The sequence below is a fragment of the Heterocephalus glaber genome, unplaced genomic scaffold (assembly GCF_053883595.1).
Source record: "Heterocephalus glaber isolate CG9 unplaced genomic scaffold, H.glaber_assembly_v1.0 deba00001788, whole genome shotgun sequence".
Taxonomy (NCBI): domain Eukaryota; kingdom Metazoa; phylum Chordata; class Mammalia; order Rodentia; family Bathyergidae; genus Heterocephalus; species Heterocephalus glaber.
The window spans coordinates 2,590,953-2,603,367 of NW_028258471.1; the positions used below are offsets into that span (position 1 = coordinate 2,590,953).

The following is a 12,415-nucleotide window of genomic DNA, read 5'->3' on the forward strand; positions in this document are numbered from 1 at the left end:
GACCCTTGAGATTTAGACCCAGCGCTATGCCTTGCTCCCCGCAGAGCTAAATTGCTCTTTGCCCCACCCAAAGTGCCTCTCGTAGATGACAGTCAAGCATAGTGTTTGGGAACATACTCTTTGGTCTTAACAGAATAAGGTTTTCCAGCTCAGTGACTGACTCTTGGACAAGATACTTAAACACTCTAGGCCTCCACATTCCCATCTTCTCAGCACAGTACCCAGCAGATGTGAAAATCTCAATGAATCAGAGTCATTAAGGTTGTTAGTTATACTTTTCCACCCTGCAGTGTGAACTCTTCTGACACACTTTTGCAAACTGGGTTACAGTTCACCCAGATCTCTATTCCATTCATTGCCTTGAGAGAAGCTCAAGGCCAGGACAGTGGCTTCACTCATACTCAGCTACTCATCCACATATTTCAGTAGGGAGAAGCCAGAACTCCCATTTGTTCTTAACAAGTGGAAATTACAGGTCCAAAGCACAGTGCTGAGTGCTAGAGGAAACAAAAACACATAAGACTTCCAGGTCTGGAAGTGGATCCTTCCTCCTTGAAGCTTTCTGATGAGAACTTGGCTCTCATTGACACATTGCTGACAGCCTCTTGAGAAACCCTGAACCACATTAAGTGGGAACACTGAGCCCCCATTAAGTCATGTATAGATTCCTGCCTCACAGAAATTGTGAGTTTTTAAAATCATTTGTGGTGTTATTTTACTAGAGGCACTTGGCTCTACAGCTTACAATCTAGAGAAGCATGGCAGGCCTCTTCTATGACACTCACCAGTAGGATGTAGCATTCAGCAAAGGTATAAAAACATGTTTACTTTCCAAAGTGATCTATAGTAAATCTACATGTGGAATTCTATTTAATAAACTCTAATTAAGGATTTAATTGTATGTATTTAAATTCAGATGGCGATTGTTTAAATATTTTTTAAAATTTATAATGGGTAAGTATTGTGCTAAGTTTAGTCATCCACTAAACATACAGAAAAAAAGAGGTGAGATTTTAAAATCTATACTTGTACAAATGTTACTACTGTCAGAATCATTGTACAGTATTAGCTTTGGCTACCCCCAACCTAGAGAAGAGTACAGCTTTGACTTATTTTGACTCATCAGCTGTTTTATTGATTAACTAGGTGCCTGAAAGGAGTCTGAGCCATGCTCTTATGGGGTTCACATTGACAAGTGATTTTGGGGAGAAGCCCATTGATTCTAATAGCTTAGCCTTAATTTGGGCAATATATGATAACTATAAAGGTTTTTCTGGCCTCCCATCATCCTCAGCTAACTGTATTATGGAAATGATGGTAATTACTTCAAAGCCCCTGGTGATTCCTGCATCTTTGGTGCTGTTCATTGTCAATTCACCTCAGTCAACCAGCTGTCTCAGGACTTGCCTTTTGTACCAAACCTTTAATGAAACTGGCATTTGTGTCAATAAACTTTAAGCCCATCTTGCTGAGATAATTATCTGGGTCACTCAAATTTCAGCTACTTCAAATAATTATAGCCTTTTAGCCTTGAATATAAGGTGATGATTAAAGGAGAAGGAATCAGGGGTCCCTGTACCCAAGTCAATTAGTTGAAAATGCTGGCAGGTCTCAGCTCAGGATGCTGATGTGAATGCGTGAGCCTCTAGGCTATGTCATGCTACACAGAGAATAAGTCACTCAGGAAATACACATTTGTTTGCCTGAACTGTGATCTAATCTGCAATTTCCCCATACTAGCTGTAAGGGGAAAAGCCATCCCAAGAATGTTGCTTACCATCAGGACTGCTTTGTGGTGCAGCAGCATCAAGGATCACAACCAGCTTCTAATTCTATTTCCCCTAAGAGTATAGCAACAAAAAAATCAAAAATCACTATCCATGTCTGGGAGCTAAAAATGCATGTCACAGACTCACTGATTTCTTTTCCATGGCTTAGTGAAACTTGAAGAGATAGCCCTTTCATCATTGCCTTGTCCCTCTATACGTGGTAAAACAAAACTCACTGATCACTAAAGATTCACATTCTCATTTTGGTCAGAAGCTTGAAATTTTCAGGGAAAAAAATGTTTTTTTCAAGGCCAGGAAGCTGTGAGACTTAAATCTCCTTCTTTCCAGGGGGTACAAAGACAAAGCCTTTTATTAATCGCCCCACCCCCACTTCCAGCTCCACCTGTCAACATTTAAAACTGGAGACTAATGGTAGACAGCCTTCTCCTACAGATGGTAATTGCCTTTCCAACAGAGAAGCTATCTCCAAAGCAACCAAGATATGAGCTATGAGTTTAAGCTGTGACTCTATGTAAATTGCTTGCTGTGAAATTGAAATTTCCCAGAAGAAAGCTGCACTGATTTCATCTATTACATGCACTCCTATCTCAGATGCCAGGATGTGCTCCAGCAGCCACGAAACTGTCCATACTTTTGACATTGTACATGGAGATAAGACCCAAGTGCTTTACAATCTGGTCTTAAATTTGAAAAGGAATGCTGTCATTATTAATAATATAATTCAAGAATCATTATTCATTATTAAAAATGACCTGACTGTCCACAGCTGCCCACATTAATGCCAAAAGGAAATAATGATATTTTATACACCCTCATTTCCTATCAGCTTTTCCCCTCACATTAGCTTTATCATACTTTTGTGCACAATATTTTTGATTCTTAGCATGCCTTGACTCTTCAGTACTACGTACTCCTAAAGTTTACTGGGTTTTTTTGTTGTTGTTGTTTTCTTGATACTTTTCACCATTATCTACTCTAGGCTGAATAAATCAGGATCTACAGTGAGTTAATGTTCTGTAGCGGTAAACAAGATTATTACTTTACATTTACTAAACAATTTGCCTAGACTACTTGCCTGGAAGACAAGATATGTGAACCCTTAGGAGCACAATTTGGCAAGCATTTGACACAGACTTCTGGATCTCTGAAACACTCCCCTGCACTTCAGAAGTCATTATCAGCCTTTTTCTCTCTTACGAGTCCACCTCCAATCCCACCCCCTCCCAACATACTCAATAGCTGTAGACTCCCTCAAACTCTGCTTACCAAAATCCCACAACAGGAAAATGAACGAAGGGACACACTCTATGACAATCCCCAGCACTCTTTCTCCCCTTTCTCCATTACTATAAACCTCTGGTTTTTAATCAGGGCGTATGGCTACCTGGAATAGACTTTATGTCCTAGCCTCTATTATAGTCAGGGATGACCGAGACTAGTCCAGGAAATCGGATACATGCAGAAGTTTCTATTGGCAATGTTTAGGGAAATTCTTAAAATGTAGTTGGTCTGGGCTCTACGCCCTTGTTTCCTTTGTCCTTTCCTCCATCATGCTCTGTAGCAGAAAGGATGGCTAGAGTCCCAACTACCATCTTGGTACAGAAAATCAAGAGCCATATCCCAGTTGAGGCAGAGAATGCCATGAAACTAGCCCTGGACTGTCCACCTTCAGATCTTAATGTAAGAAAGAAGCACGTTTCCATCTTGTTTAAGCCAAAACTACTTAGGGTGTCTGTTACTTGCAATGGATTCTAATCTTAATTACAGACACTGTCTGATTTTCATTAACACCAGAAGCTGGTTTTCATTGTATCTGCATTCAGATCATGAAACTTTTAGGCAACTAGAAAGAGATGTGCTTAACAAATGTTTGGCTAACTAAGCAAAAGACTAACTCCCTAAGTAAAGAAAAGTCTCATTCCATTCATTCATTTAATGCCAACAATATCAGAATTTTAACTGATCTGATCTAAAAAGCATGCCTCATTTTTTGTAATGAACTTATTCTCAGCTAGGAAGTGTGCTCAATGCTGATTTCACTTTCTGAAACTCATTTTGCTTATTTTTAAAATGGGCCCTTATCTCAAGGGGTGGGAGATGAATGAGTGAGGTCAAAGGAAACCCAAGCGGACAAGCCTCTGACCATAATGCCTCTGCTTTATTCCAAGTAGTTCCACCTTTAGAATTCCATCAAGATTGTGTTTTATTAAAAAATTTCTCCAAGGAAATAAGGATCTTAAAAACCCACTGGATCAGATTATCTGTGAGGTCTCTTTCAATTCTGCATTTAGTGATTAGAAAGGCTCCCACTTGCCCAGCGTGGGGTAGGTGGTAGGGCAAGGCAGGTGGTAGCCCAATGGGAGTGGCATTGTCCTAGATGTCCTAGATGTATTGCCAAAGGCAATGTCCAAGTTGTAGAGGCAGAAATGGGGTGGAAAGATATCAGACCCAATGGGAAGGTGATCATACAGGGCTGTTTACCTCCAGCTATGTATTCGACTCACAAACAAGTGCATGTTAAAGAATAGATATTTGTTTGATAGGTGCATATTAAAGGTTATCTATTAAGTTATACATTACAGTTAAATGGAGTGGATGTGGCCTGGATTTGTGTCATCTCATTCATGAAGCAGTTAGCTAGAGGAAAAGTGCAGGGAGGCTGAGCAGCATAGATCTCTGCTTGCAGATTGCAGTGTTGCTGGGGATGGGCTGGCTGGAGAGATTCCTGCCCCAAGAGCAGGACTATGGTCCTGCCAGCCCCACTCCAGGCAATGCTGGACACAGACCAAGAGCCAGGGATACCCCATTCTGGTCTCAGCACTGCCCCTTCATCAAATGGTCTCCTTCTGAGACTGTTTTCTCTTCTGCAAATGAGGAGATGGGTCTATGATCTTTAAAGTACGTTTAGTTCGAAACTCCAGAGTTTAATGTGCAAGAGAAGGGAAGGTAGAGAAAACCGTCCCACTGGGACTCTTCTGTACTTTCTTCACTCCTCAGCCGAGTAAGTAGAAAATGACGTAATTGGTAAATTTGGGGAGAATGAGTGCATATGTTCAACTCCATTTTCTTGCTTGGCACAGGAATCAAGCAAATGGTCCCCACTCCTGCCCCAAGAACCAGCTGCCCTTCCATAGAGTTGGATGCTATGACCTCAGACAAGTCAGACATCATTGCTGTGCGTGTGTGTGTGTGTGTGTGTGTGTGTGTGTGTGTGTGTGTGTAGTCATGCCATAGCAGGGGGAAGAATGCTGTGTTAGGTGAGCATTAGTAGATTCCTCCTCCACTCCGACCTGGGCTAACTGTGAACCTTCCTCTGGCCATACTCTCTCCCTAAACCTCAGCTTCTGCCTCTATAGTAAGAGAGATTGATAAGGTAATCACTGGGCCTCCTTCTGCCCTGACAGCTGAGGCCTGTTGTGAGCTATATCCAGGGGCCCTTTCTGTTTGGATGGTCTATGTAGAGAGGCTTCTTTTCTCCCTCAGCATCAATGCTGGGCCTAAGGACAGGAGATAATAAATCATCCCTCCCTCCCCAGAATGTTTCACTCTTCAAGAAGACAGGGAAAGATGAGGCTGCTCCTGGGTCCACTGCCCAGCAAGCGACTCCCTCCCTTTACCCAGGTTGCTTGCACCCATTACGCACATCCCAGGCTGGGAAGCACTGGGGACCCCAGTCCATCTCAGTTCTTCCAGAATGTTCTGCAGTGTGGTAAATAGACACTAAGGAGCCTCTGGCTTTTCATTAATACTCCAAAGTGTTTCTCTCACTGGTTTTGCCAGTCACAGAGAACTACCAGCTCTGGGCTTTCTCTAATTCTAAGAACACTAAGAAATTCAGCAGAGACCCGGAAGGAAGCTCCCCGCCTCCATCCCAGGCTCCTAGGGCAGTGAAGCTCAGCCGGTCACAGCACCCGGAAGGAAGTTCCCTGGCTGCCATCCCAAGCTCCTAGGACAGAGAAGCTGAGCCGGTCCCAACACCTGGAAGGAAGCTCCCCCACGGCCATCCCAAGCTCCTAGGGCAGAGAAGGTGAGCCACATGGGCACCAGAAGCACCCCCCCAACACACACACCATGGAAATGAAAAGACACATAAACAAGCCTCAAAAACAGACTTCCAGATCACCTACAGCAACCCCAAAGGGAAATGAGATGGAACACTCTGATACTCAACCACCTGGACTCTCTGAACTGGCAACAAAAGAGGATCTGGGAAAAATGAAATCAGAAATAATTACTCAGATAACAGCAAAGATTGTGCTCATGGTGCAAGACATGATTAATAAATCTAGAGAGGACACAGATAAAAAAATAGAGGATCTGAGGAACATGATGGAATCCCAACATAGGAAACAAATTGAATCCATAAAACAGATGCAAACAGATTTCCAAGACATTAAAAACTCCATCGAAAGTCTGTGCAGCAGAATGAACCAATGTGAGGATAGAATTTCACATATAGAAGATAAGATTGCAATTAGTGATGAGGAAAAGAAAAATTGCTTTAAAATTGTAAGGGACCACGAGAAATCGATCCAGCAGCTGCTAGACCATGCAAAGAAGAATAACATAAGACTGATTGGAGTCAATGAAGAAAGAGGAGAGAGTGCAGATGACATTAAAAAAATGGTCACAGAAGTGATGCAGAAAACTTCTCAAGGAGGGGAAAAGAACTTGGCATACAGATAAGTGAGGCATATAGGACTCCAAATAGCCTTAATCAAAAAAAATCTACACATAGACATATCATAGCTAGGATTCCAGAAATCCAACAGAAGAATAACATTCTACAAGCAGTGAGAGAAAAGAAACAAATCATATACAAAGGAAAGCCCATCAGAATCACAGCAGACTTCTCAATGCAAACCCTCAAGGCAAGAAGAGCTTGGAGTGATGTATTTCAAGCCCTAAAGGCAAACAGTCTCCAACCAACATTGATGTACCCTGCAAAACTATCTTTCAAAATTGATGGAGAAATAAGATACTTTCATGATAAAGAGCACCTCAGGAACTTCATGAATACCAAACCAGCACTCCAAAAAATTTTAGACAATACCCTAGGAAAAGACATTGAGGATCACAACTCCAGGAAACCCAGCAGAATGAATCCATTGGGAGTGACAAATTAAACCCAATGGGGGAGAATCCAACAAAAAGAAAAAGTCATGACAAGGCTTTTAAAACTTTTGACTTCATCTCCCTAATGAGTGTATAATTCAATCTTATTATTGTACTGATCAGTATTTTTCTGATTCTAGAATTGCACACCATTCCTTGTGCTATACTGGCTATTTATCATCTTCTTATGTCTGCATTTTAATTGGGTTGTGTATTAATGAGCTCTAAGAATTCTTTACATATTCTGGTCATAGGTTCTATGCATTGTAAATATGGTCTGTTTAAGGACTACTTTTCATTTTAATGATGTTATTTAAAGTTCTAAATTTTGATGGAATCTCATTTATCAATTGTTTTTCTTTTATACATCATGTTTTTTGTATCCTAGGTAATTCTTGCCTACCATGAATTCATAAATATTTTCCCTTATAATTTCTTCTTGAAGTTTTATACTTTTAGGCTTTCTTATTTAGGTTCATAGATCCCTTCAAGTGATTTTCATGTATGGAAAAAAAGGGTTGAGGTTAATTTTTTATATACGGATACCAGGTGTTCTAGTGCTGTTTGCTGAAAACACTATCTTTTCCTCGGGTCTTGAATCGAGTTTATATTATATAAAATGCTAATGTTAAATAATCTTTCAAAACTCAGTGAACCATACATGTGTGGTTCTATTTCTAGATTCTCTGTTTTATTCAAATAATCTATATGTCTTTCCTTACACCAACACTGCCTTGATTACTGTAGCTTTAGAAGAAGTCTTAAAATTGGGTGCTAAACGTCTTCCAACACTGTTTTTGTTTTTGTTTTTGGCTTTTCTGGGTCCTTTGTACTCCTACATAACTTTTAAATTTCAATATCCAGTTCTTCATTTATAGCAAGTATACACAGACCTGAATTTTTATATATACCTTGTGTTTTCTAATCCTGCTAAATTCAAGTACAAGTTCTAGGGGTTCCTAGAGATTTTTTAGTATTTTCTCTGTAGATGATCATTTCATCTACATATAAAGATTTTGTTTCTTCCATGCCGATCCTATCCTAGTTGTGTCATTTTATTGCCAGACTATTTTGGTTTAGACCTATGTTTCAAAATCTAATGGACAGATGAAGAGTAGGCGTATCTGCCCTTCTTCCCCCCTTTAGGGAGAAAGCATTGTATCGTCTCCATTCATAGAAGGAGCTTTTGTTGGAAGTATGGAGTACATGTCTTTGATCTGTTGAGAAGGTTCTGTTTTACTTCTTGTCTCCTGATGGCTTTTACCATGAACAGCTGTAGAATTTAGTCCAATACTCTTTCTCCAACTAGTGACAGGATCATATGGCTTTCTCCTTTCCTCTGTTAAAATGATGACTTTTGGGGGTGGATCTTCCAATGCTGAACCAACACTGCCATCCCTATAATAAAACCACTTTCTACATACTGCCAGATCTGACTTCTAAGAGTTATTCCTTTCTAAGAATTTGTTTTGTTAAACAAATTTCTATCTATGTTCATACTTTTTTCTTCTATTATCTTTATCCAGTTTTAGGATTAGCACAATGTTGAGTTCCTAAAATGAGGGGAGAAGTGTTCCTTCTTTTTTCTGCTTTAATTGTTTGATATAATTTATCAGTTAAAATGTTTATGAGCCTGCTGTTGTCATATAGGTAGGTTTTCAAGCTAGGAATATACTTTCTTTAATAGGTGCTATTCAAATTTATATTTCCTCCAGAGTTAGTTTCATTAATTTGTCTTCCAAGTTACTTCTTAGAAGTTGTCAAATTTATTTCAAAAAAGATTTTTGTAATATGCTTTCTATATCCTTTTAAATTCTGTAAAAACTGTGGTAATGTCTCCTAGATCTTAATATTGTAATTTTAAAAATGTATAACTGATATTGTGTAACAGGAAGAAAAGGTCTAAAAGAGCAGGGGAATTGGGAGGGGTATGGGAAGGGAAAAAAGGGAAAGGAAAAAATATGAGAAGAGGAAAAAAATGGAAACAAGGTCTTTGCAAATAGGGAAGGGTGGAGGGGGTGAAGGGAGGGCAAGGGAAGGGGAAAAAAAAACAAGAACCAAGAGACTCATGTAATGGTACAAGATCCCAATGATGAATGCAATTTATACCCAAAATGTACCAATAAAGTTAATGGCGGGGGGAGAAAGAAATTCAGCAGAAGGGGTTGAAGGAAGGGCGGGGGAATGGGGAAAATATAAGTACAAAGATATATCATGTAAAGGTACAAGTTCCCAGTGATGAATGTAACTGTATTATATACCTAAAATGTACCAATAAACTTAATGGGAAAAAAAATTCAGCGTAAAATAGATTTTTAAAAACAGGGGAAAAAAGACCCTGAGCAAAAACATACTAATATATTTCTATTAATTATCTCTGAGTGATGGTTTTTATTGTTTCTATTTGTTTGTTTCTAGTGATGTTCTAGGATTCTTTGAAGGAGGAGTAGGTATCACTTTTCCAAAGAAAAAATGTACACAATTTTTAACTTTTCATGCAGGAAAGAGAAGTGAATCTTCTCAGTATCTTGCATTTATCTTTTCTGCTACCTTGAGAATCTAAGTTGTGAATAGGGAAAGCCTAGCACCTGAGGACAGGCAGGAATCTCCTATCTGACCTAGGCCACCAAGAGTCACAGGTCCATCCTTTAGGGGTCCCCTTTCTATACCAGAATCTTCACATATCTTCAGTCATGCATTCATTTAGCAAAATATCCACTGACTTCCTGCTCTGGGCCCAACTTTCTATGTTTGGTGCTAGGGTTATAATATGGAGTAATAGACACAGAACCCCTACCCCTGCAGAATTAATAAGGTAGACTTTATCTTCAACCTCAAGGAATATGAATGGCTGATATCGTTATTCCCATTTGACAGACAAAAATCCTGAGGCTTAGAGAGATTAATTTGCCTAATGTCACCCAGCCAGGAAGGAGCTGTGTTACTCAGTTCTTCATCACTGTGACAACTTGAATAACAACTTCAAGGAGGGATCTGGTTGGAAGAATTGGGTCACTGGGGGCCTAGCAGGGTTTATCTCTTCCCTTCTCTCTCTCTCTCTCTCCCTCCCTCCCTCCCTCCCTCCCTCCCTCTCTCCCTCCTTCCCCCTTCCTCCCTCCCTCCCTGCTTCCCACTGCCATGCCACTATGCCATGAACAGCTCTCCTCTGCTATGACCCTGTACCATGCTGCCCTGCCTCAGAGCCACCTGACTGTGAACTAAAATCTCTACAGACTGTGAGCCAATATATACTTTTCCTCTATTAATTTGCAGGTGTCAGGTATTGTGTGTCAGTAATGAAGAAAGTAACTAAGACAGTAACCATGCAAAATGGTCCCAAAGCCCAGTGCTAAGCAAAGTTCTGCACATGGCATAGATGGACACACACACACACACACACACACACACACACAAATATGTGTGTAATCAAATATTTACAAATATTTACAAATATTTCAGTAATCAGTCACAATTTTTTAATGGTGTAGGTCGAGGTTGGCCAAAATAAACATTCAGAAAATAAAGGTTTTTATTTAGTTATATCTACATCCACCCTCCAAAGGGGTACAGATGGCAGAATTCTTACCCAGTGTCCAAAAGTGCTCCTTTGGGTGCAAGTTGCACTCCTCCACACCAAGCCACAGGATCTCTGACAAAAGAGAATCTTCTAAAAGGGTCTAAGCACCTGCTTTTACAAGAAAAAACAAGCCGATGGCTTATTAGTATGTTAAAGATTGTTCAGAATCATAACTGAGATCTGGACTGAACAGAGGCCGGGAAATTGAGGAAACCAACTGATAGCAGTCATAGTAATAGGGAACGATACTGAGTCCCTGATGGGTGCCAGACACTGGAACTCAGGATTTCCCATGACACACACAGGAGCACCTCCTCTCTCAGGGAGGTTTAGGGTTAGGGTTAGGGTCAGGGTTAGGGTTAGGGATTTTTACCTCATAAATAAATAAGGAAAATGAGTGAATGGAAAGGAGAAGACTGTGAGGTAAGGGAAAGCTGATATCCAGTTCCCTTTCTCAGCTCTAGTTTGGGGCAACTCAGATGGAAAGTTTCCAGAAGCAACCACTTGCGATTTCCTGATGAAATAGATTCTGCGGTTTTCTCTTTCTGACAAAGTTGTCCCTCCAGGATTGAACTTGAGGGAGGCCGTTCCTTTCCCATCTTCCTTCTTTTCCATCCTTCATATCCACTTTCTCCTGCTTGGACACTCCAGCTACCCTGGAAAATTTCCTTTGTAGTACACATGAGGGCCCATCTTAGTTCACGGTCATTGTATCTGCTGTTGCCTGTGCCTGGAATGCTTCCCACAACAAACCCTGTCTGACCCTGCAGGTCTCTGTTCAAATGCTAGCTCCCCAGAGACATCTTGCTTGTATATACTTGCTGGTAAGTTGCCCAATGCTTGCCACCCAAATCTCTTCACCCTATCACCCTATTTGGTTTCTGCAGGGTAAGACATAGAGGGGATCAGTTAGGGTTCCTGAAAATTCATGGTGACCCCTTGTTATGATTTGGGATGTTCCCCAGAGGCCCATCGTTAAAAGCTTGGTCTCCAGCTCATGATGCAATTAGGAGGTGCTGGAGCCCTTAAGAGGGAGGGCTCAGTGGAGAGTTTTAGTTCACTGTGAACACGCCCTTCAAGGAGACTGTGGGGCCCTGATCTCTTCCTCTCTCCCTTTGGTTCCAGCCAGCAAGTGAACAGTTTTTCCACACACTGCCGCCAGCGTGTGCTGCCTCCCCTTTCGGGCCTGAAAACAGTGGGGTTGAAAAAGCAACAAGAAATGGACTAAAACTTCCTAAATTGTGAGCCAAAAAAAACCCTTTCTCTTTATAAGCTGATTATCTCAGGTGTCTGTTACTATAATAAAAATCTGATTAACACACCCCTACACTCTTGGATTTTATCATCTGCAACTGGATTTTCTCTTAGAAAGGATTTTGTATTTTGGATGTGTTTGCCTTTTTATGTTCAAGAAAATGATGCAGGTTTCTGTGCCATGAGTCCTGATGATGCTGACATCCTTGTCTATCCTTAGATAAGTAAATCCTGTTTGATGTATCTAAGCTTTGTCAGAGCCTGGTCTTTCTGATAAGATAATCCTGCTAGTTACATTGTGAGTACAGTAGCCATGGAACTTATCATTGTACTGATAATGTAAGTTGTCCTTCAATATTTGATTTCTTTCCTTTTTTGGTACCGGGGATGGAACTTGGGTCCTTACGCTTGCAGGGCAGGTGGTGGAACCACTGAGCTAAATCCCTGGCCCCTTTGCTGTCTTTTTTTTTCATCTAAAAAAATTTTAAATTAGACACATACTATTCAGTATAAATACTACATTCCCCCAGACTCCCTTGCTTCTAGGGTGGTCATATAAATAAGCACTGCCAACAGAATATGAATCAAATGAGGTATGCAACTTCCAGACTGGGTCCTGAAAAGGAAGGGGTGTGGCCACTTTCTCTTTCCTCTTCCCACCTTCCTGAATGTGAGCTAC

General features: G+C 40.7%; 1 long non-coding RNA gene across 1 annotated transcript in view; it reads left to right on the top strand.

Annotated features, from left to right (window-relative positions):
* LOC147820889 (uncharacterized) overlaps positions 1 to 11,801 on the top strand; it is a 35,264-nt gene extending 23,463 nt beyond the window's left edge. Inside the window, exon 3 of the long non-coding RNA XR_015448036.1 lies at positions 11,608 to 11,801. This is a non-coding gene — a long non-coding RNA (uncharacterized LOC147820889). The remainder of the gene's footprint in view (positions 1 to 11,607) is intronic.
* The last annotated feature ends 614 nt before the right edge of the window (positions 11,802 to 12,415 follow it).